The sequence below is a fragment of the Myiozetetes cayanensis genome, unplaced genomic scaffold (assembly GCF_022539395.1).
Source record: "Myiozetetes cayanensis isolate MyiCay16 unplaced genomic scaffold, myiCay2020 scf19, whole genome shotgun sequence".
Lineage (NCBI taxonomy): Eukaryota > Metazoa > Chordata > Aves > Passeriformes > Tyrannidae > Myiozetetes > Myiozetetes cayanensis.
Genome location: NW_026087400.1, coordinates 10,902,924 through 10,928,695, shown reverse-complemented (window position 1 = coordinate 10,928,695; position 25,772 = coordinate 10,902,924). Strand labels below are relative to the sequence as shown.

The following is a 25,772-nucleotide window of genomic DNA, read 5'->3' as shown; positions in this document are numbered from 1 at the left end:
ACATCATCATCTGATCCTGCTGTTGTCCTACTCCTTCCAGGTGCCAAGATGCAGTATTTTAGAAAAAGGTGAAACTCTTTATCACCCTCATAATACTTGTTCAGCCAAAGCATGCCAGCTTACACAGATGACATCCATCATTCTGATTTCTAGAAATGATCAATTTACATCTGCAAATGAAGTTTGCACCAAATGACTTCAGCATTCTTGTCAAACTCACTTTGAATTATTTTTTTTAAGCAATTGTGCCATACATCTGACAAACTTTCTGCTGCTGTGAACTGTCACAGCAGATGAGGCAGTTAGGAGGTATATACTTTACAGTCATATCTAATTTAACATTCTGCAGTTATTTCTTTTTAAGGTCATGTATTTTATCTTATTCTCAAGCTGGGGGAAAGCACAGCTCCGTATTCACATCTGCTCACAGTCCTGACAACTCCCTCTAGTTTTCCCTCTGAGGATGTACAGATGTACTTTCTCTCAGGTTTTTTCTGGAGGAGGATCCTATTCCAATCTCTGCTGCCTTCCTTTACCCTCACACGCTCACCCCTTCTCAGCCTCTAATCACAGACGCATGGCTGACAGCCACCTTTCTTTCAGAACTGCATCTGGGGATAGCAAACATGTCAGCCCCACAAAATGAACTCGTGCTTTCTTCTCTCTGACTACAAACAACTCCCCTTCTCTCAAGCTGACAAATTAGGATCTTTTCTTCACATGGTTACAGTCTCTGCAAACTGCTGACATCTCAATGAGAGCCCAACTAAATAAATCATTCAAAACCAAAGAGCTGCTTAAGCTGTAAGTGACCTGAAACAGCTGCTAAATTTTTAAATGCCCACATCCTCCCCTCAAAGCAGTGAAATATTCTGTATAAATAAACACTGGCTCTGAAAACCTGCTGGGCTATCAGAAAACAGTTTTAAGAAGGAGGCACGGGCACTGGGAATCAGCAGGGATAATTAATTTTTCTTGGAGGACTGCAACACTGCCATTAATTGCCTTGAAGTGTAGAGAATGTAGGAACAGCCTCAATTAAATGTGATGTTCAAATGCCAACTGTGCTCATCTTTTAACCACATGCCTTGCATACAGATTTTGACCTGTGTATTATGTGTAAATGTGTATTATGGAGTATGATATTTTTATTGTGAAAATCCTTTAAGAAAAAAGATACATTTGGGAAAAAAATTCAGCATTATATTCTGGACATTACAAAATACTTATTTTACTTTCCAGAAGTTGTAAGAGCAATTGTTGCTGTTCCCATTTAAGCATCTTTTTTCTGAAATTGAAAACCTGCTATGGATATTTTTCTACAGGAAGACATCTGCTATTTGTCTTTAATTTGTTATTCCAAAGTTTTGGGTTAAACTGAAATGTGCTTATACCATAAGATCCAGTGTAGAGCTCCCAAAAGCTTGATGCTAAATTATTTACACAGTTATTTTATTCTATGGCCTAGATAATGTAACATTTGAAGAAAATAAGACAGTGAAATTTGTTACCAGTCATATTTTGCTAAACACTTTGGGGTACAGTATTCTCAGCAACAAACTGTAAGTGAAAGGTAGCTACATTCAAAACTAATGGTGGTAGCAAGAAACTGTAACAGAGAAAACACAAAAAAAATTACAGGGAGAGAAAAAAAAAAAAGGAATTTAGCTTCAAAAACCAGGCAGAGCAGATTTTTGATGGTAACAATGAAAAACAACAAACTGACCATTCTATTTGAATTCAAGCAATGAAATAAATTCAAAATACAATGCACAAACTTCTCCCCATCCCACCTTCACACCAATCATCACACCCATTCTATGTGAATGACTGAACAGAAGAGTCATTCTTGTCTCCTTTAATCTCTTATCCTTTCTAACAATTTCAGCTATAGCTCCTTTTTAGCCACCAGTATAATGTGTGTTTGATGGCTAAATCAGCTCAGTACAAAACAAAGTTCCAAGAAGAACAGGCTCCCTCTGAACCCAGCAAAAGCTGAGGCAGCACCAGTGCAGGAAAAGGGTTATCAGTGAAGCAGCCTGGAAGTTCAGGCGAGGACAAAGTGGATAAAACAATCTGCAGCCCCAGGGTAGCCCCAGTGTAGTCACTGCCATTGACTCAGAGAGCCACAATCACCCCAGGCATCTCCCTTCCAGTGTCAGATGACAGGATGACTCAGTTTGATCCCCTCAACTAGTAAATAACCACCATCCAGCCACAGCAAACCAGAGAGCTCCCAGTACCCCTGGTTTGCACCTACACAGCCTCCTCTCTCTTTTCAGGCTGTAACAACTGCCAGAAACTGCCCCTGCCCCACGTTAGGCCACCTAACTCAGCCAGAACTCAGCTGCACCAGCAGAGATCTCCACGTGAGCCACACTGTCTCCTCATTCTCCTTGGCCCATGCTCTGGTGAGTGGAGTTATTCATCAGCAAGTACTCCAGGTTTTCCCCAGTAACTTCTACAGCTTACCTGTAATGAAGACATCTCTCCATCACAGTTGGGTATTCCTGCTGCAGTCTGCATTAGCAGACACATCAAAGATTCCCATCTCCATAACAGAGCCTGACCGGATGGAATTAATAGGTCAGACTTAATATCACTTCAGCTGCACCTCACTTGGAAGGAGTCAGTTCATATTTAAGCAAGGGACAGCAGTAATAAATTGCTATTTAATTTTGGAGTAATCTCCTGCTTGGAAGGAATTCAACTAAATGACCTCCACAGGCCCCTTCCAGCCTTCATTATTCTGTGATATAGAGAAGTACAGCCAAAAAGTACAACAAAAGATCTCAGTTTACCATAAAATCACCCAAAGTTTGTTGTTATTATTGCTATGTACAGAACAACACAAGGGCTAAGCATTTTGTGCATGTAAAGCTACACAGAGCAGAATCTACTGCATCTTAGTTCTAAAATTTGTAATTGTTACTGTTTTTCAAACAGCTGCTCTAACATTACAAGAATGTTCAGAAGAAATTCTGAAGTGATCTGAAGGAGAAGGCTTCTCCAATCTCTTAACATTTTTATACAGTTAATTAAACACATCTTAAATTTGAAGCATAGTTCATTCAGAGTCCTAATTCATCATACATGACATCACACATATCCACATTAAGCAAGGTCTGGAGAAATGTGAAGAATTAGCATTAAAAAGGACAGAATTCTGGCACAGACATGTCACTGCAGCTTCCTTAACTGTAAGAATGCATCACAAATTTACAGATGGAATTAGCTTCAGGCTTTTACTAAGAAATAAATACTGTTCCTCTTTAGAATTTGGTTCAAAATGGGAACCAGCATGTCACAGCTCCTTACAAAAGATGAGACTCTCTGGATTTCTATATGTTCATTCCAAGTACAGCACAAGCACACAGATGAACTGAGACTGCCACAGCCTGATCAGATGAAACCAGTGAAAACAGATCTCTGGATGGCAGAGAGACATTAAAATTGAAATATTCCTGCTCTTTAGTTGGGGGCTACATTGGCAGCACAGACTTGAATAATCACAGCTATTGCTGAAGACTCCCAACCTTCCAGCTCCACTTCAGGCAAGCTCAGCTGGGTGAACTTTGTGGTCAGACCCACGTACGAGTCACTGGCACAAACACAGTCACACTCATGGCAACTCTGCAAGACGTAATTTCACATCGAGCAATCCAAATGTCTGCTGCATTTGGAGCTATAAAGGAGGTCACAGCAGCAGCAAAATATGTAAACTTGAGCTAGCATTCGTGCCTGCATGAAAATGCTGGTGCTTGGTCTGTTTATAGTAACATATTTAAAAAGAACGTGTCTTAAAAGTACATTTATATTTTGGCCATTTCAAGCTGCAGCACTCTCATGCGTACAGAGTGCATCTGCAATAGTAATTTTGTTTTTAGAAGGAGGTTTAAGAGACATATGATACAAAACAATAAATAAATAAATAACAAAAAGCCCAATACGACTCATCTGTGGTGTCCCATGTATGACAAATAGCCTAATTCAATGCATGCAACTGGACTCTCTGCTAGGCACTTGCCTGGACATCTGCAGCTTAGAAAATAACTTGGACATTTTACCTGTAACAAGATTTATTCCTTTCTGTCATTCCTTTGTCAATCTTTGTTTTTAACCAAATATTCGTAGGTATAACCTACAGGAGACAAACAGCTGAAGCACGTTTGTAAGTTCAGCATGAAAATATCTTAGATTTCGTATTTCTAATGAACATGAAGGCTTGATCAAAAGGCAGGAAGGCAATCTTTATACAATCTTTATAGTTTAAGTGTTAAAACTCAAAGTGATCTACCCAGCAATAAACACAGAATGAAAACTACACATCTGTTATTATATATTGGGGGGGATGAGGAACAGTTGGCATGAAAAAAAACCCAAAAGGCAAAAACATGAAAACCCCACAACAACCTCCACACACATACTTCCTAGTGTTATCAGCAAATCAACAGCAAGAAGAACATTGTCCCAAAGTCCAAAATGTATTTCCTCATTCTTAGACTTCTCACCATGTTCTAACATCAAATGTTCAGACTAGACAAATTAAAAAAACCAAAGCACACAAACCCACCAATTTATTTTTTCCTCTATTTAAAATCCAAGCAAGTACACAAAGGCAATGATTTGTTTCCTAGCCAAGCCATACATGCCTGGCCTTCAGCATTATGAACAGATCTACTGCAACACCTACTTCCTGACAAGATCCTTTCCCATCTAACATCTGCTAACAGAAGTAACATTAAAATTTATCAGCCATGCGCCACAGCAGAAAAGAGACCCTTGGTCCTGCAACCCAAGTTGCTGCCAAGTTTTCAGCTGATTTAGAGAGAATGTTTTTCTAAAATAAATGCACAGCACAACACAAAAAGCTGAAGAAAGCAGCCCAAATTAAACACTGCCCAGAAACAGCAAACAGGCAATTTGGATTATTCAGTTCCTTTATGACACTTCCAACTCCTCAACCTGAACCTTGTGGGACCGTGAGCCAGTTTGATGTCTAAGTCACCGGTCTCTCAGAGGAGCTGCACAGCAGTGGAAATTATCTGCTCCTGCCACCGACACCTCCAGCCCCAGGAGCAGGAGGGAAGAGAAGAGCTGCAGTGCAGTACAGGCTGCACCACCAGCCCATCAGCCACACAACCCTGGGGAACGTCAAACACAAACATCTGCACGCCCCTATCCACTCACTTTACAACAAGTGCAGCAAGAAGAATAAGATTTTTCACTGACTGCAGTCAAGGTCAACTGGATGCTTTAAAGTAAGAAAATCTTGTTAGGTTACAAGGAATATAGTGCTCTGTTCCTAGGATGGAAGAATAAAATCTATTACTTGTGTTCACTAAAAGCAAATACAAACCCAGTTTTCCAAGAACCACTATTTTTCTTTTTTCCAACTATGTTTAATAGTAGATTTTTACCTCACAATAAAGAAAATACCAGGTTTATTTCCAAATATTTAAATTTAGTAAAAAACCCCACAGACTATGGCACAAACCTAATTTAAAACTATATTAGACATACTGGGCCACTGTCAAAGCCAGCTCTAAGTGTGTAAGCAAGGGCAGTGTTGGCCTGACAGTGTTCTCTGCACAGTAACCCAAACACAGCACACCACCTTTCACAGAGCATCATTTACAGGGCTTCCCAGAAAGCATTTTTCCTATCCCATCATATTGCATCACACTGACTTCATGTCAAAAAACCCAAGATCTTCTGGGTAGGGGAATGGGAGGAGTGCAAGAGCTGTTACAAAAATATAGCAATTTTTTATGTGTAATAAGTTTTCACACACTACTACACCCATTTTACACTCTTTTCCTGTTGCACGTAAAATGATGTTGCAAAATCAAATTTTATTTTCCAAATAAAGATAAATCAGATATTAACAAGCTATTTTAACTGTTATTCCCACACATAACCATGTGAGTAAATAGAACTTCCAATATTAGAGTAATATGGTTTGGGTCTCACACTCAACATTCTCTAAATAATCATGGATATTACCATTATAAAACAAAACATCTAACAAACTAATGCACTTCAAAGGCATTATATACCAGCATTATATACCATTTCCTTATCAAAAAGAAACAATTCTTAAAAGCATTTAAAAGCTCAAAGAAGTTGTTATTAGAACAAGATTTACATGGTATGAACTGTCCACAGTTCCATCCCTAGAGTGCCTAATTTCTGACTGAAATCAAAATGTAAGAGGATAGATTTCAATACCCTAAATATGTATCCAAACCCTGGGTATAGTAATGGAATCAGCATCCATAAACAGCCAGCACTAACCTCCTGTGGTCCTTACCCCTCGAGCTGCATGGCAATTTACATTTTAACTTTTGGGAAGAAGGGTTTTGAAATTATATCCATCAGGCTAAACAAGCAGATTCATGAATGTCGTTACCAAACTACTCACAGTCATGTTTGCAAGATCAAAACCTAACTCTCGTTTTTCACATATGTGCCTTTTAAATACTAATCTAGTCCCAAAAATAACACACTGTTTTTCCATTGGAGTGTTTACACTTCAAAAAGAGCTGTTTTCAAGCACAAATGGGAGATGAGCCTCATACCATACTTATACTACAGAATATTTATGCAAAGTGTTTCCAGTCCTTTGAGACAAACAGAGGTGGTATCTAAAGTCTCCTCACGTGCCCAAATCGTGGGCAGCAGCATTTCACCTTCCTGCAGGGGTGGATGTAAAAGTACACAGAAGAAGGAAATCAAACACAAGAGTGGAAGCTCTGAAAAGTTCAGGGAAGTATTTGAAATTAAGGACCATTAAGAAGGCAATTTCTTTTCTATAAACAAAAGTATTTCAGAGAGATTATTTACTATGATATTCATCAAGCATTATATGAAACCCTTTGTGATAATTCAAAGTATTTTTAAAAAAATCTTTTCCCTTTTTTGCAAATACATGCAATGAGAATCTTATTCAGTGACAGAGCATTTCTGAAATTTCTTTCTGAAATCATATTCCAGAAATGCTGTAATTATTCCCTTCATCTTATCTCATGCTTTCATACCTTCCCCTTTGACAGCTGATGCCAATTCATTGCACTGTAAGGTATTCAGAAATTACTTGTGATAAATGAATGCACGATGTCAGATTGCCCCATCAACAAGAGGGCAAAATTATTTTTACACACAAAACTTAATCCGAACACATACCACATGAGGATATTATTCAGAGTAGAGTATAATACACTCAATATATTTTTCTTACCTGGTCTTGAAGGAATTCAGGTTCAGCCTTCAACCTGAACAAGTTCTGGCTCAATAGCACCGACTGCAGATTTGTACAAATTAATAGAAACATCACATACATCTATAAAGGAACAACTTCTCTCACTGATTTCTTTTTAAACACAAGAGAAGACAAGAAAGAGATATCACTGAGCTTAGGATTCGAAATATCCAAAAAGCATATTCCCACTCTTTCAAAAGCTTGCAGTTTGGTTCCTCACCCCCACGAACCAGGAGAAGCAATTCCCTTATAAATTTCAGAATAAGGGAATTATACTGTGTGTAATTCCAATCTTCTCAGTCACAGTTGCTTTTTTCCTCTAGCAGTGGGAATACTCAGAGGTGAAATTGGGAAAGGACCCATGGAGACCACCACCAAGTCTGAAATCCTGTTAAAGCACTAACAATACCAAAACTAACAGACCCTGACAGAATAAGCTCATAAACAGAAAAGCCCAGGGACTAAGCTGTGGGGCACTGTAGCTCCCTTTGTACACAGCATTCCCTGCACTCTCTGATGACTGACAGAAAAAGTTTTCATTTTCGAGATGCTCCAGTCAGTAAAGAGAGAGGGATTTTTGGGACTTAAAATTCCTTTGGTTTTGACTTAAATGTTCAAGAAAAACCAAAACAAGGCAGAGCTGATATTTTGCTTGTTCCTCTGCAATAAGAAAACAAAACAAAACAATAATACCAGGATAATGCAGGACACTTTTTCATCATTTAAGTTCAGGCACAAAGCCACACTGTAATGAAATAAACCACAACTTCAGTAGTATTTCTACAGAATCACAATTTCCCCCCGCCCCTTACAATAAGAAAGGTTGTAGTGCCCAGTAGGATACAATGTGGTGGATCCTTTACAGACAGGCTCTTAAAAGAGAGGAGAAACTCATTTAACCACCAGGCAGAATATACACAAAGTCCAGTGTGGATGGCAGTGGTTCCACAGCAAGTGAAAAACTTGTACAGTCCTACCTCAGGAATGTTTTCTGTATGTTCCACATTTTTTTACATAGAGGACACATAACAGAGAATGCCAGTTCTCCCCAGCTGGTGGAGGTAGATGGTCTCTAGCAAAATTGCAGAGCTCAAGGCACAGACAGAGCAAGGGCACTGCTTGTCCCGTGTGGTGCTCCAGGTCACCCAGGTCACCCGGCTGAGCAGAACACGTTCCCAAGAATCCGTTCAGAGAAATTTCTTCCGTCCCCCTCAATGCTGCGTATTTTTAACGTCTGATCATCAAGGAGTGATCCTTAGGTCATAACAAGTCCCAAAATAAAACAAGTGTCTGAATCAGTGTCCTGAAACAGCCCAAGCTTCCCCAGTGCCCCTCCAAACCCACCTGCCTCCATGGCCAACACAGGACTCGGGATTGCTGTGGAACCGTCTCCACCTGCTCTTTGCAGAGCAGCTACACCCCAGCACAAGGCTGAGCACTCACGAAGTTGTTTCTACCTGTTCTTGTTGCTGCCACGGGCAAAAGAAAAAATAAGAAAGGATTTCATCTCCAAAGGAAATTTGTGGTAAAAAGCTCAAGGAACAGACGGAGTGGAAAGGATTGGCTCTAGAACAGCTGTTTCTCAAGGCCTCACCCTGTAAGCACTGGATGTTCTAAATGTCAGAAAAGGTTCAGGTTGTTTTGGATTATGAATTACTTAATAGGTCTGTGACAGACGACATGAACTGCTACTGCAAATGGGTGTGAATAATCATCCCGTCTTTTTTTCCTGATTGGTGTGCAACTTCATTTCCTGAAAAAGAACATATACTTCATAGATGAGCCCACCCAGGTGCCAGAGAATCCCATTTGCATCAGAAAAGTGGTATTCAGCTCTGCCCTTAGACAAGATCTTCATTATTATTTTACGGTTATATTTGGATTCATTAGCATAACACAGCCCTGCAATAATAGAATTGCATCAGTTACAAACTTCCCTACCAATATCTGCACTGGTTCTGGTTTAATTTAAAGCATGCAAAAGAGGGGAGCCCCTGGGAAGCTGCCAACAATAACGTCCTCCTGCACGTTAAGCAAATAGTTTGTTTCCTCCACAGGAGACAGATCAATACTCAAGAAACAAAAAACGAAATCAAGAAAAGCTAAAAGCTTAGTAATGTAAATCAGGGTGGAGAAAAAAATGAAAGGAAGCTCCTCATTGGCATTCTACAACTTCTGCAGACCCCCATGGCCCATTAGCTAATTTCTGCTAAAACACACAGCTCCAGAATAATAAATGCCAGTGGCACATTTCTAAAGGTTTGTGGCAACTGAAGTAAACATGTCCCTGTTCCCAGGACACCAAGAGACAGAAAATTAACCAGAGGTTAACTGGGTCATTAGCTAGAGCACAATATAGGTCACTGCAGATTTAATTTAGTTTGTATTCAGCTAAAGAATCAAATACAGCAACCAGTTCTCACAGCAGGAAAACAAGTAACTTATCAGCATGCTAACGTATCTTGGATACCAGGGCACCAAGTCTGTCATTACAATTCATACCTCTTTGAACTAATTTCACATCCTTTGGATGAAACAAAGTACAGTGTATACACACACATGCATGCAACTTAAATGGTTCTGAATGCAAGTCTGCAAATACACACACAAATACTGAATATTTAACAAAAAGTCCAAGTGGCCACATTTAATAATGAAATAAACTCATTTCTACATCTCTAACTTATTGTCTCCGATAAGTAAACTAAATTAAGATCAGAGTAAAAAAGGGTCTGAATAATTTCTTGGAAGTTCTGTAGACATTCAGTAGATTGTTCCCTGGATCTTTGCTCTCAACATAAATCACATTAAAATCAGGGGACATTACTAAAGTTCAGTACACCATAATACATTCTACTGAAGCTTCCCAAACTCTGATCAGTCTCTCCTTCTTCTACAGTTGGTATTGCTTATAACACATCCGAAGAAACAAAAGGTGCACTTCCTGATCAGGGCTCTTGAGCTTCACTGGTAGCAGGTGGTTCTCACCGGCAGAACAACATTAAATCAAGCAACTGTGAACCCCATCACCCTCTGCAAAAAGGATTTTCCCCCGTGTCCCAGTTCAGAAGCTTTCATAGGTATAAACAGAGCGATTCAATTTTGTTCCAAAAGACTCATGAGAAAAACAAGTGCAATTTATGATTTGGGTTATTTTTTTCCTGTCTTGGCAATATTAAAATAGGTTAAGATGCAGGGTTTCAGTGGCAACACCTGAATCCTTAAATGAAGGATTAATAATGTATCACACATGTTGATGAATGTGTGACTCATGAAAGACACACACAGCAAGTTCTATTTAAAGCCTGGCATGGCGGGAATAGAACACTAAGGGCAATTTGCTAGAGAAAAAACCTGCCTGCAGAGGGACATGAGAGCACGTTTTGCACAAGAGAATAGCTGTGTAGATAATATATTAACAAACCACGGCTCAAAACAAATAAAGGTGTCAAGCAATAGCCCAGTGTCAGACAGCAGCTGTACTTAGAGAGGTTTGTGTAAAGCTGCAAGCACAGACTGTATTTGCTGCTTGGTGATTTTCTGAAAGCTCCACCTACCAGAAATTAAATGATCTCATGAATCACTTAACTCTTATCTCGCACAGCTGTAGAAAAGCTCAAAAATCCATACCTAAACAGCTCAAACAAAAAAGCAAAATAACACTCTTTGGTTTTGCACTGAAGTGTAACAGATTTCAAAACAAAGGTGTTTACTTTTTTTCTTTTGAAGCGAGTTTATCTTAAGGCCTTGAAACAGGATTAGATGGAATAAACAACTAAATAAATCTAAAGCAAGAACAAAAGACTTTTTTTTTTTTATAAAAGCATGTAGTTTTCCTACAATTCAGAGCCATTTAGCACCTGCATTAGGAACTTGCAAACCTAACATTTTTCTTCTCCCCTTCTTGCAGAGCTACAGAAACGTGGCTCATGAGTTCTCTTGCCTAAACTCACATCAAGCTCACAGTTGAAAAAAGAAATAAAGCCAGTGTTTAAGTAAACTGAATTCTGTAGCTCCATGACCACGTGAATATACAATTTCTGCAGCACAGAGTGTGTAGAGCAGATGATGTGAAGCACAATAGCATTTGGAGTTCAGAAATATCACCACTCAAATCATGACCAATACAATCTGGTTTCCACACCATATGCTTTAGTGTCCTTGCTTTAGTGTTGTTTGGAGTTTGTTTTTCCCCCTCCTCCAGAAGATGATGTGTAATGTCCAACAATATCTCATATTTATAGCCAGCTAAACGGTATTACATTGCTGAGACACCTTTTTATAATACAGTAGTAAATCAACCTGCAAAAGGCTTTCTGGGCAATTAGTTTATTAACAGTCTCAGCTCTTTGCCTACTAAGAGTCAAAATAATCCTTACCACATTCCAGCTTGAACACAATAACCTTCACAATATACCAAACACATTCATAGGTCATCAGATAACCAATTTGAATTGTTGCTTCTTCTGAACACAAAGTTTGCCTGGGACTTGGAATACAGTTTTAAATTAACAAGTCTTACTTTAAAAAAAAAAACCCTAAGTCACAGAGAATCATGGAGTTTTTCCTTTCATCGGAACTGTTATCTTTCAACCTGCCATTTGTCTAACAAACAATTTCCTCTCTTTTTCTCCTAAGCAATCTCACTCTAATCACACTTATGCACCTATCCTGAAGTTAGTTCCTGTCTCTTCACACCACCTTACTGATCCATATCATCAAAGGGCTCAAAACTACAAATTACCACCCAGAAGAAAACTTCAGTTATGAAAGAATCTAGCACAATCCAAACACAAGTGGTCAAAAATTGCTAAACCAGAAAACAGGTTCACTTTAATGAAAAGATACATTTAGAGGCAAAGAAAATCCATCAAGGATTATTAACTGTAAGCCCAGTATAACTTGCAGAACTTGCTGAGCTATAGGAACTTCTCAGTATCACACCTCTCTGCATCTGTGTTCTTCTGACATCCTCAGGGGCCTTTTATCAGCTGCAACAAGAGATAAAACACTGGGCTTGACAGATTTTGTGACTGCCTTGGTGTGCAAATGAAAATAATGGACTAGACCAGCATGTTATTTATCTGCAGCGTCCCAGTGCTATTTTTACTTCTGAGATTCTTAAACAGATTTTTTTAAGCAGACCAATAAAATAAATGACAAGTTACTTTCTAATTTCTGCTGAAACAAACTGAGGTACTCCCATTGTTCAAAATACGTTTTCACCACCTTATGCAGCATAGAACTGCTTACAAAACCACCCCAAAATAGAAGGTCTTGAAACAGCTGTGCAACATCCTTGCCCTATTTAGCAAGGCAGAAATGGATGATGTTCCCAAGTCCATCAGTGTGAACACTGCATGCTGCAGTAGCCACTTTCCTAGCTACCTTCTTTTACTATCATTTAAAGAGACAAACTACTTTGATATTGCCCCACAAGGTTTTCTAAAGAAGTAAAGGTAAATATGGTGATCAAACCCAAATAAAATGACAAGTTCCTATCTGCACTAAATAGCTTCAACTTGGAACTCTAAGGCTTGTACCACAAAGAAGAGCTGACATCTGCAGAGGTTTCCACTTTAAGTGCAGTAACTTCTCTATCAGAGGTTTCCACAGAACACAAGTTTACAAAGGGGAGAGGGTAATACAGAACAGGGTTCACTGTTTTTTCTTCAACAAGAGGTTATATAATGGGACTACTAAACTTGGACTACTTCCTTCAGAACACAATGCTGCACTAAAGATACACCAAACTAAGAGACAGCTGACAGATACCCTTCCTGAGGCCACTGTAAGAGCAGCAGCAGAATCTGGGATCAGTGGATAAAGGAAGTTCCTTCCACAGCTGATGATCTTCCCTTGTGTGTCAGCCAAGTACAGAGGGTGAACACAACAAACAACTCGAGCACTGTTTTGCAGTATCAGGGGCTATTCTAGGTTATAACCTTTCTAGAGGTAGCCTGAGTTCACTCAAAAGTAAATTAGGTTTAATTCATAAAGGGCATGATTTTTGCCTTTTTTTTTTCCCCTTCATCTCCCCACAGATGATGATTCATTTCTTCTGATTCCTCTACTGGAAACATTTCTTCAGCTTGTCAGAATAGTGAAGTGCAGGATTACACAATACAATTTTCTGGGAAGCTGACATATGCTCAAACATTTCATTATAATTGACTTGGACTTAACAAGCCGAGTTCATGTTGTGCAAAATAAATCAAAACTAGAAAGATCATTTTCTCATAGCATATAAGGAAAGAATAGGAGTAAGAGTGTAGAAACCAGCATATTGTGGTTCAGTGTTTTAAAATCCTAATCTGCAAATGGTTTAGGTAATTCTGAGACTATCACATCAGAAAAAAATTAAAATAAAAATGTGATCAAGAGTCAAATGAACTAAGTCAACAAGATAAATCCACAGAGTAGATTTTTTTAAAAACAGAGGCCAGATGTTTGAAAGCCATTTAAGTGTCTTTACCTATGATGCTCTCAAATTCTATTTCAGCTTTGGGTTTGGCATTTTTTTTTTTATATAATTCAAAAGCATAACTGAAAAAAATTCATTTAATACTACACCACATGACTACACTGCATTCCTCAGGACTTGTGACATATGTGCTAGACACCAGTGTCCATAAGATATTTAAATTTATACTGCTACAAACACATGTCTATAAAGAAATCAGCACGCTGGAAAATCGTGACCTTGGTTTAGGTTTGTTTTAAACCAACAGCACTTTACAATAGTAGTTTCCAATGGATGTTAGGTGCTCAGCACCAACAACCTTGCTCTGCTAGTTGATATAAAATTTCCTTACTATACAGGCAGTCCCCATTAAAGTTCTTCACACGTAATAAAGCAAGAGAGTAACCTAGTTTATCCACCACAGCAGTCACAGAAAACATCAGAAGCCTTCAAAGTTTTAGGTTTGCCCCTTTTTTTCTCTCTGGGTTCTCTAAATAACTTTAATTTTGTAACACACACACACATGCACCACCCCCCACACACCACCTTTCAGAAATTAAGATTATTAATAGCCTGCAAATCCTGTTTTCCCTTTCTACAGGCAATGCCTTAAGTTATTAGGAAACATTCTTTCTGTTTTGAGATGTCATTCATCAGAGCAGTTGCTTCAGCTTGGCTTCCGCCCGACTGCTCACTCACAGGCAAAAAAATTCCTGTAGTATAAACCCAGGGTCAACAGTTATCAAATGCAACACTGAATTACACACCAAAAAATTGTTTTCTGTTTTGTTACAACGACAGAAAATACTTATTTTATCTTTAATTATCTGAAGAAAAATGTAAAACTAAATCAGGTTCAAGTCAGCATCCCCACAGTGTTTTGTTTCTTTCAGAACTCTATGTAAATTATAGCTTTCATCTGGTTATCTTCAAAAGTCTTCATAAACATTGAAGATTTTGGCAGACCAGTTGGTTGGAGAGAAGAAAATAAAAAAGATACTAATCTGAAGGGGCCTTAATCCTGACATTTCCTTTGGACACCTAATCAGTGCAATTTGTAGAACTCTGCACTTCCAGTGAAATCAATTCACAGCTATTTCAACTCCCCCTCAAAAATTTAAGCAAGGATTTCCAAATGTATTTATTAAGAGCACAAAAACACATTAACCTGCTGTATAAAAGCTAATTCCAAGAGTGCAGAGACTCTGCAGAATCTGGAGTACCCATGTCCACAGATTTCCAACAGTATCCCAGTGACAGGGGGGACAGAGAAGAGCAGGCAAATAGCAGGGGGACACATCACAATTGAAGGTGGTGTTGAAATCCTCCTTCCCATCAGCTGCACTTTTCAGCAGAGAGCCTCACCCAAACACACAGTATTTCTGCCCCTTCCCCAAGATACTCCATCACATCTGTGGCAAGAGGAAACGAGATCTGAGGCAGCAGAGTCCAACGTGGGAAATGTTGCATTAGATCTTTTCTGGAGACTTTTCTATGCAAGGGGACTCTTTTATTTCTTACCTTAAAGCAAAATAAGAATGGTAGGGGACTGAAAATAGCCAAGCATTTGGCCTAGAGGTAATTATTTTAGAAGTATTTGAGGAATAGCAAGTCCAGGAATCAGACATGTGTCACTCCTAATTCAGTTCAGCTTTGCTGCTGGCTCTCGACCCACCCTAACAAATCCAAGTGAAAGTTATCAGTGACAGGGAGAGGAGGAAAACGCCTTGTTGTTCAGCATGAGGTTTAAAACCTCAATTTTAAACCTCCTGCTCAGGGATGAAACTGAGAAAACTGGCATTATGCTGGATTCTAAATAGCTGAGATTTCCCTGAAAGCACAGTCAAATAACTCTTTCCAAAGAGGGCACTCAAGCTCATCCTCCAGGTGTCCCTGCATTGAAGCTCCATTTCATCCCGTGCCTTACAAGTTGCAAGATTTGTATCCAGCTGAACTGGAATCTTCCTGGCAACAGTTCTGCATCCATAAAAGCAGCAGCCTGAAACTCAACAGGGCCTTTAAGTATATACTAAGCTTTTCTGTTAATTAAGGGATTTAGAGTTTTCTGCATTAAAGAATTTATTAGCACTAAGGAGAAGGTATTTAGGCATCCAAAATGCGATCCAGTGATCACAGTGAAAGGTGACTGACTGTAAGACAATCCCCACAGCAGCACTCTTCCCAAGCTGCACAATGGATTCATACCTCCTCATTAACAAGGCATGTATCTGCAAATCAGTGCAAACGGTATGAGAAGTTCTGAAGTTACCTGGAACTCAGACCCCCTAGAGATCCTCAGAACCACCGCAGAAATGCAAGTTTTAAAGCCTTGAGAAGAACCAGGCAGATTTTTTTGCAGGTAAACTTACCAGGTGAAATGCTCTCAGTGGTAGAGCACTACATTTATAGCACTGCACTACTTATCTTCACATCTAATCAGTTATTCGAGGAATGGAAAAGTATCAGACATCTCTTCTTCAAAATGATTTCCAACAACCCATTAAGTGATGAAAGTGCAACAGTTGATTTTTTTTTCTGCTCTGTGACTATAATGACTTGCAATGAAGTTAGCCCTGTATTCTTGTATCCCATCGTTATTCCACAGACAGGTCTGCAATAATTCACGTTATAAATGCAATGAAGAGTAAAAACATACCAAAGAAAGGGGCATTTAACACTTTCACTGCAGTGCCCTCCACATCATGCCATTCTCAGTCTGGGAACATTTGCCAGGTACACAGCAACCTAACGTAAAAAAACAAAGAATATTTAGGAGAGAGCATCATTTTCATGATCTTTTTGCAAGTCACTTGAGACTTCTAAGGTCTGAATACAGAGTTTCCAGTTTCCTGTTATACATGATCTAAGAGCACCCTCTCTCAGCTCTTCTGGAAGCTCTCTCTTCCCCATTTTGCAAAGTCCTTGCTTTTGTACACCAGCTTTACTAATTCATTGTTTCCAGGAGAGTCCAATTCTACAAGTTAAGTGACTGGCTGCTGCAGTAACTTCCAGGCAAAATTCAAAACTGAAAAAAAAATCACATAAACCAAACCAATGACAAACACAATGCAACACAACAGAAGTAAGACATGGAGGCAGTCCAACTCTGCAGGTCAACCAGCAAACAAACAGCATAAATTCTCAAACTCCCCAACAATCATGTATTAATATGAAAAAATTCTGGCAAGGCTAATAAATTGCTGAACACTTCCAGACCAGCTATTTGTTCAGTATACCTCAAAAGATTTGAATACAGAAATACACACCATAACTTAAGAAGGATCACAGACACAGAGCAGAAACTCATTTTGTATCATTTCAGTGATTTACTTTCAGTCTAGATTTTGGACCAAGGTGCGTGGGGGTGGGAAAGAGAAAACAAAAGTAAATGCCACAGATGAAAGAAAACAACTAACTCTAGCATCACTGTGGCAAAATGATGGAAAACTCCAGCTAGCCACTGCCACTGATTCTTGTTCTAACAAATTAGATATCCCCTTGCCCTTTCACAGCTCACTCAGCAGTCCTGTCACAGGTAAATTGTTTAAGTCTCCAGATGCACACATAACTCCTACTGGCTTTTGAGACCAGGCAGACACTTGGTTCCTAAGCCTCAGTGGCTCCCAGTGAGCATCCTGAATGCTCCAACTGCTGCCTCGTCACTGCAGGTGCAATGAGTGCACACATGGAAGACTAACAAAACTATCAATGGGATATTGGGAGCGGAGCCTTTGCCCTGAGCAAAAAGGAGAACAGCAAAATTCAGTACACAGGCGATTAAGAAACACTTACAGTGCTAGCATGAGGAAACCTTACTGAGCATTAAAACTTTAATGTCTGGCAAGATGATTTAGTGCTGATTCAGATAATAAAAATCTCTTTCCTTAATATCATACCAATGAAAACTACAGGAATCAAACTTAAAATCCTGCCTAAAGACGAATATTTATACATCCAGAAAAGTAGGAATGGTATTAGTGCCTCTTGAAGCCTGACACAGCCAGGCAATGGTGCACTTCCAGGTTCCTCCTACTCCTATCACTCCCTTGATTTTGGCCCCAGCTAGTCTTAAATCTACTTTCCTTGATGTCATTAGTAGCTTGAAAACAAGCAAGTGCAATAAACCCAGGGAGTGGAATCTAATCTCAAGTGGTTCTGTCACACCCATCTCTGCCACCAGAGCTGCCTTGGCTCCATCCTGGATCGGGAACATGGAATCAGATCAAACACAATCCACAGTATAAACACATTCATCCTGCCAGTGACACTCTGAGAATGAGAAATCAGGGCCAACTGAACGTGATGAGAAACACAAACCTAAAGTAAGTGCTTCACAACTGAAGCACTTCCATTAATACACACAGCAGAAATACCTTAAAAAAATACCACAATACTCAAAAGAGTACTTATTCAGAGAATTCTTTACAAAACTTGGATTAAGCAGGTAACTGATAAATGGAGAAAGTCTTGGAATTGATCTCTTTTCAAACTTAACGTTCAGACAAGTAACTACACTCTTTAAATAAGAATGTGGGAAGTATTAGACTTTTTTACCTCAGAGGGCTGATCCCAAAATGAAGGGATCCCTGGAGTTCAACCAGCCTACACTTTTGCTCCATGGGCAAAAGGAGGTACATAGAGCTCTGCTGTCTGTCTAACCTGTTAAACTTCTCACAGCTTCACTGATTACTCAGCTCCTGTTCTCTGAAATGCAATGTGAAATGCACAAGCCCACGTTAGCCCCACCAACACACAGTGCATGTTCAAACTGTAGGCTATGAAACACTGTAAGCCTATTTTATGGGACCCTCTGCCCAAGATCAGTAGAAACAAGTCATACAGGACTCTAAGAGGACAGGGAGAAATCACAGGCTTTCTCAAAGTCTTAGGAAGAAGGAATTCTGTTTGGTTTCTCAGCTAATCGCAGGACACTAATTCAGTTTTCACTTACTGGAGTAATAATTATTTTAGATCATAGATCATTTTGCTCCTTTCTTCTGGATTCCTCCTAGGGAGTTCCTGTATTATTGTTTTCAGGACAGTTCCTTAAGAGGAAAAAATGCTGGGATTTGACAGCTCCCAGCAATATGGGATGAAAACCAATTCCTCAACCTCTAGAAATACAGCCAAAGACTTAAATAAGGGAAGTGCTTCATTTCAGGTTCAGCTTTTAAACATTACTGGTGCCAAGGTGCTCCTCCTATCTCCTGGTACCAGAATATCATGAGGCATATATGCTGCTTTGCTATATAAAACTTGCCAAATTCAGGCCAAATTCTACTCCCATTCCCTCGCCTCCCTTCCCACAGTGCAGCACAAGTTTGTTTAAAAATGAAAGCCTTCACTTCTTTGAAGATCCTGTTGCACTGGAGAACATTTTCTTGCTTAAAACACTTGTTTCTGAATCAGACTTGCAAAGTTTGGTATCTGGTGGTATATCTCAGATGCATCCAAATAACCATAAACATATTAGATTGTGCTTGGTTATTAGTTACCTTAGCATAAATCAAATTACACGCCTTAATAGCTGGGGTACCACATCCTAGAAAGGTTTAAAAGAATCCACATTGAAGAGGTATCAGAATGAGCAGAGGCATCAGACCTTCTACTCAATGGAATGGATCTGTTCAATTTTGAAAAAAACTGAATCCTGGTTTTGTGCTATGTTTAGGTGTTTGGGTTTAGGTTGTTTGGTTTTTTTAATAGATACAAATCTCTAATAATCCTATAGGGTTGCTATTTGCAAATCTCACTTCTAGAAGAAGGTAAGAGAGATATTTCTGCCAGCTAAACCTTTCAGTCATTTTTATTCTTTTTAGAATTTAATATAACTGTTATTTTAACTGCTTGTGACTTTTCCATTCTTGCAAAGACTGGTAAAAAATTTTTAAGTATCTGAAAATTATTTCTGTAATTTTGAAAATGGCAGTAACTATCAAAGCTGTCTGGTTCTTTTCAAGCTGCAGCCACATTGCAAGATAAAAGCATGATGAATACACAATGTAGTTTTATTATTTGATAGCACAGCAACTTCAGCTGTACCTTTAATGAGATAAACAGCAGTGGCTGAAGGACAGTACTCAGCCACACTTTAGACCATTGGGGCAGAAGGTAGAAAATTTACTTATAAATTGCATTTGGCAATAAACTACTGCAAATACATCACATTGTTGAAGCTTTTATGTTCTGTAGAAGCAATATGAGCACTCCAACGTGCCACTGCAAATCCTTACACTGTGACACACAGGAAGGGGAAGAAAGTCACAAGGAACATCTGAAACCAGACTAAGCCTTTCCCTAAAGGCCCTCTCTGCAGTGATGGTTAATGCATGCACCAGTCCAGGGTGCAAGTCCAGGTACAATCATCTGATGGAAAAGGACTTGATAAGTGAACTACAGCTGTTAAAAACAAAAACATAAGACAGACTTAAAATTTTCCAGAAGAAAAAAGGAAGAGACACCAACATGTGTTAAGTACGTAAAAGAGCCTCCAGCATTCTTACAGATGTGAAAAGGGAGGATGAATCCTTCCTTGCTTAGTGTGGAACATTTTTGTCTTGCCAGAGGACAGATTCCCAAAGAATGCCATTTTCCTACAACCTGTAATTTTCTCATTTATCACTTGTCAGGGCCCAAAGACCTTTTACTGCACACAGGATGTTTGCACATGTTTAATCATCCTTTTACCAAACAAATGTCACAGTCTGAATGAGGGAATCAGTTAATATCACTGATGATGCTAATTTAACACCATTAATATCACACTCTGAACAGTTACTGAGCCTGTAAGGTCTTGTATCATAACTCAGCTCTAGTGGTTGCAAGTCTGTTCTCCAGCAGACAGCACCAAGAAGAGAACCCATGCAAATATCACAATCATGGAGATTTGATAGAATTTTTAAAGACTGCCTTGATTCTACAGTTCAACTACCAAACAAGTGTGACTAAAGACAGAATATTTAACAGAGATTCAGATGCACTATTAGAACTCACTTATATACACTCTTACAGATGCCTCCACTTTCATCAGCGGGCTAGGATCTGGAGCAGTCAGAAGAGAGTCCAAAAGGACCACAAAAACCATTGCATCATGAGACTGGGAGATATCCAGCAGAACTAAAGATTTACTCAGTGCTTTAGAAGGCAGAAGACACACTGCAGTGTTGTCTTCAACAGCAGCTATTCCATCTTGCCCTTCTGTACGCACAGCTGAGCCACATTTTGTAAAATAATTTCTCTGCACATACTATCTATGAAAAAAGCTGTCTAAGAGCAGAACTATGTAATTTTTTCCTCTAAGCCATCCATTTCTTCTGCACACTTCCTCTGAAAAATAAAGGATGACATAAGGGAGTCAGATTATTTAGAAAGTCCTTCAAATGCTGCTGGTACTGTAATACAGGGGAGAACAAAAATTCATTAACTACTAGTCTTTTTTTATCATGCAGCTACCAAGTATTTGGTGTGGGAGAAGAACTGGAACTTTAGTTTTTAGGTTTTGGTATCTTAACTTTCCTTAGAAGCAAGCTGCAATTTCTCAGACTTCATGTTTCAGTCACAGAAATAAGATGCATTGGCTCAGGATTCTCATATTAAAGCTGTAAAAACAGAGCAACAAAAACCCCACCCTGAAACACACTCCTGTCCTCCTGACCAGGGTTCTCTCCCTCCACTGAACAGAGTGCTGGCTCTGGGATAACATGCAGGAAATAACACTGCAAAAAAAGGATGCAAAAAGAACTTCATGTTGTTAGCACTTCAACCACAAAGACAGAACCCAGAAGAAAAATCTATAAGCAGAACTAAGAGAATCTCTATCACAGGTCAATTGATCAGGACTTGCAGATACCAAAAACCTCTAACAAGTTTTCCTTATTCAGTTTCCCAACTGAAAATAACATCAGCACCTGACACACTTCAGCATCTTCAGATCCACAACCGTCCTTTCCCAAATACTGCCTGAAACCACAAGTTCTTAAATACAATGAATTAATCTGTTAAGCTGGAGAGTCACAGTCAATGACTCAGTCACAGGGATGATCCAACTGTCAGATCACAGCTGAACCACTGTTTACAGCACTTCCGACCTCAGGGATCAATAACTTCAGCCTTGCACAGTGACTGCTGGCTAAAATCTTCAAATCAGGCAGGCCATTCAATTGCTTTCTTTCCAGGAATTTGAAATAAGAGGCTGCCTATTTCTAAATGGAACATGTCTTTCAGGAGCAATGAGACTTCATCCAATACTGCTGTTATTTCTCTTGAGGTATTGATATTTACAGTTGTTTACCCCCACCATAAAGTCACAACCCTCATTTTAGAATATGTAGATTAGCAACAACTAATAGCCTGATAGATTAATTTTATTCTGACACCATCTCCTAACAATCTATTAAATATGGCTAATTAGTACTAGTGATTACTCATCAGACCTTTTATTTCACAACTTACTGCTTAAACTCACTGAACTGTGAGCTGTTATTTTGATTTTACTGTGGAAAGTGAACAAATGCCATAAAATATACACAGAAATACAAAATAACAAACAAACAAAAAACCTAGAACACCATTTTTATGGAATTCAGAAATATTACACATCCTTTTTCTTCCTACAGAGGTCAATAACTAATTACCTGAAATCCTCCCTTATTGAACTTGCAGCATCATTTCAGAATTTCTCCCCAGGCACCATCTGTGTGAGGGGTGAGGAAGGGTGGTGGGGACAGACAGTGGGGAGGCAGTTAACCAGCAACAAACTACACACAGAAATTCAGGCAATTTCCAAAAGTGAAACAGATATCCAAGTGCATAGGAAACTAACATGAATGGAAGAGGGAACAGCAAAACAAACCAAGAAAAAACAAACAAACAAAATAAACTCCATTCAAAAATACACATCTGCCATTACACAGCAAAAATATTTGCTTTATTCCATCACCTTATCCCTCAGTCACAACAGAGAAGGGTCTTACTCATCCATGTACATGAATCAGTTCGATTTGCAAATTTGATATCACCACATCTCCTTTTATTACTATTTTGTGCATGAGCATCTACAACTCTTCCCACCTGAGATCCTCACAACAGAAATGCTTGAAAGAAGTCACAACAGTGAAATACACACTTGCTTAAAAACAAAACACAGCATAGCAAAGTATCATCTATTCCAACTTAACATTTTGTTTAATGAAGTAATATTAGCTACTTAAGTAAAAAAAAAAAAAAAAGCTACAGACATTTCCCTATCCTTTTAGAAGAAATGATGGAGAAACTTGTAGTGAAAGGGCAAACTAATCAAAATGAGTTTATGTAGCAAGGGCAAACACCTTCAGCTAGAAATTACCTGGGAGAAGATTCCTGGTAAGGAATCCAACACAGAAAAAAAAAACCAAATACAAAGGAACAAACAAGCCACCCAGTATTATATAGTGAAAACATACCTAAGAGTGTCTTTTTTTCAAATATCAAAGTCCAGGGAAAAAAACCCATTAAATGATTCAAGAATAACACTGTATTTTCTGAATGGGACTAAAACAAACCCATACAAACCCCCACATTCAAATGACAAAACATCTATAGTACGAAAGCCCCCTGTTACCAGAAACCTTGCCTTGAATGCCATGATTGCTGGTGCTGATGAGTGTCCAGAGTTCACCTAACTCCCTAATACAGATTAAAAATAAAGCTGTCCTATTTACACTAATATTTTGAGTGTTTCCCTAATCCTCTCTCCTGATTCCGTCTCCCCACCCTCCAAAAACCAAGCAGAGCAGCTGAGGTAAAACTGAGAAAGATGGGAGCAGGAACAGCTTAGCCTTTGAACAGCACACTTAAACTTTTAGATTTCACTGCTGCAGGATCTGTTATGAAATGCTAGGAATAATCAAACTCTATGAAGAGGATTGACTTGGAGGACTCTTGTAATACATATCATCTAAACGATATCCTTGAATGTGTCAGTTTTACTTTCACATAAGGAGAAATTCAAAAGAAACACTGCACGTTATCTACAGAAGAATACATTCACGTAAATGTCTTAAAATTCTATTTGGACAAGAGAAGGGGTAGGAGAGAGAACTGCTATGCATATAGCTAGCACCAAAACTGTAACTCCAGTTGCATCCTTTAGAGAACTCCTAACCACATTATACTCTAGTGCTTGTTTTTAAAGCATGGCCCACCATGCTTTACATGTCACCTACACTGAGGAAAAAAGCTGTTGCACTGCACGTTAATTTTGGAGTGCAGCAGCCATCTAACCAGCTAAGGGGCTTTTCACAACTACTGTCTGATGGCATAAGAGGACATTCACTGTTAATAGGAAATACAATATTTATTGCCATGGTAAAAGTTTAGAGAAAGCCATCATATTTTTACCCTCACTTTCCTACTGAATTTAACATTAGTCACAGAAAACCACGATCACTTATGCATTCATCCACACGTGCAGCTTGGAGAAAACAAGGCAGATGGCACAGACACTGCACCTCTGCAAGGTTTAACATCCATACAGAACTCCTAGCAGCAAAACGATTAAACAAGGGAAAAAAAGTAGCTAATTAGAGACCTACCTACAGCTCTGCCAGATTTATGCCCGGAGCCCTGCAGCCCTACAGGGCTGCTGAACAACCCAGCACACGACTGGGAACCAGAAGTTTTGAGCGCGGCACATGTTATTTCCCAGCTCAGCCAATGCCTCCCTGCATGACCTTGGGCGAGTCACTTCCCCCGCATCTCCGCTCCTCACCTGGCAGCCCCCCCGACCACGGCGCGCCGAGAACCAACACCGGCTAATTATTCACAGGTGGCTCCGCACCGACGAGGCTGGAATAAAGGGAAGGGAAGGTGGGAATTGGCGCGCGGGGGGGCGGTCCTCACCTACAGGTGATAAAAATCTCCCCGTGATGGGTCCAGGCTCCCGCCCAGGGGGATAATCTCCCCACCCTTCCCCGCTCCCCTCCTGCGCGGGTCGGAGCGGAGATGGAGGAGAGAGCCGCGCCCTCCGGGCCTCCCGCCCCGGCCGCCGGAGCCCTCCCTGCGGCCCCGGCCGGCTCCGAGCCCCGCCGGGCGGACACTCACAGGTGGCCCGGGGCCGTGAGAGGCGACCGCCGGCCCGGGCGGGGGTGGTCTCGGCGCCGCACGGGAGGCGAGCGAGGCGGGTGTGTGGGCGCTGCGCTCCCGCCGCGGGGCCGCCGCCGCCGCCCGCCCTTTCTCCGCCCGGGCCGCGCCGCTGGCCAATGCGGGCCGCGCCAGCAGCCGGCTTCGACCATCTGTTGCGAGGCGCCTCCTCCAGCCCCTCGCCGGCGGCTCCCGCCCAAGCGCCGCCGAGCAGGGGGGCACCCCCGGGGAGCCCGCGGCCACTCCGAGGGGCTCTTTGCCCTGCGCGCCTTCCCCGCCTCCCCCCTCAGGCATCGCCGCCCCTCGGGCCGGGGGAGCCGCAGCAGCGCCGCGGGGGCAGCGAGCGGGGCGGGGGCGCCCGTGGCGGAGCAGCAGCTGCGTGAGGGTCTGATCCCCCTCGGGCTGGGGGGAATAAAGCCCCGGCCGGGTAAAACTTAACGCGCTTCCCACCTCTTCACCGGTGTTCCCCGCGAGGGGTGTCAGGAGGCCGGCGGTGGAGCTGCACGGAGGAATGTGCCTCGTCCTGCTCAAGTGCCAGAACGCAGGGCTAAAACCTGTGCGTGCTTAGGCTTGGACATCGCCTGTGAGCGAGCGGTCCCAAACGAGGCACAGTTCCCTTTCACTGTTTTGCCTTCTCTTTCACTGTTTTGCCTTCTCTTTCACTCTTTTGCCTTCTCTTTCACTCTTTTGCCTTCTCTTTCACTGTTTTGCCTTCTCTTTCACTGTTTTGCCTTCTCTTTCACTGTTTTGCCTTCTCTTTCACTGTTTTGCCTTCTCTTTCACTGTTTTGCCTTCTCTTTCACTCTTTTGCCTTCTCTTTCACTCTTTTGCCTTCTCTTTCACTCTTTTGCCTTCTCTTTCACTCTTTTGCCTTCTCTTTCACTCTTTTGCCTTCTCTTTCACTCTTTTGCCTTCTCTTTCACTCTTTTG

At 40.5% G+C, this 25,772-nt stretch overlaps 1 protein-coding gene across 8 annotated transcripts in view; it reads right to left on the bottom strand.

Annotated features, from left to right (window-relative positions):
* Positions 1–24,862, bottom strand: part of SULF2 (sulfatase 2) — a 110,249-nt gene extending 85,387 nt beyond the window's left edge. For 2 of the 8 annotated variants that reach the window (XM_050313558.1, XM_050313569.1), the window contains exons 1-2: positions 24,472–24,554; positions 16,381–16,469 (exon numbers count right to left, since the gene is read on the bottom strand). The gene's annotated coding sequence lies outside the window, so the exon portion shown is untranslated. Of the gene's footprint in view, positions 1–16,380; positions 16,470–24,295; positions 24,438–24,471; positions 24,555–24,602; positions 24,642–24,803 lie in introns of those variants that run through there. The other 6 variants (XM_050313568.1, XM_050313563.1, XM_050313561.1 and 3 more) reach the window with 6 other exon arrangements.
* Positions 24,863–25,772: the final 910 nt, after the last annotated feature.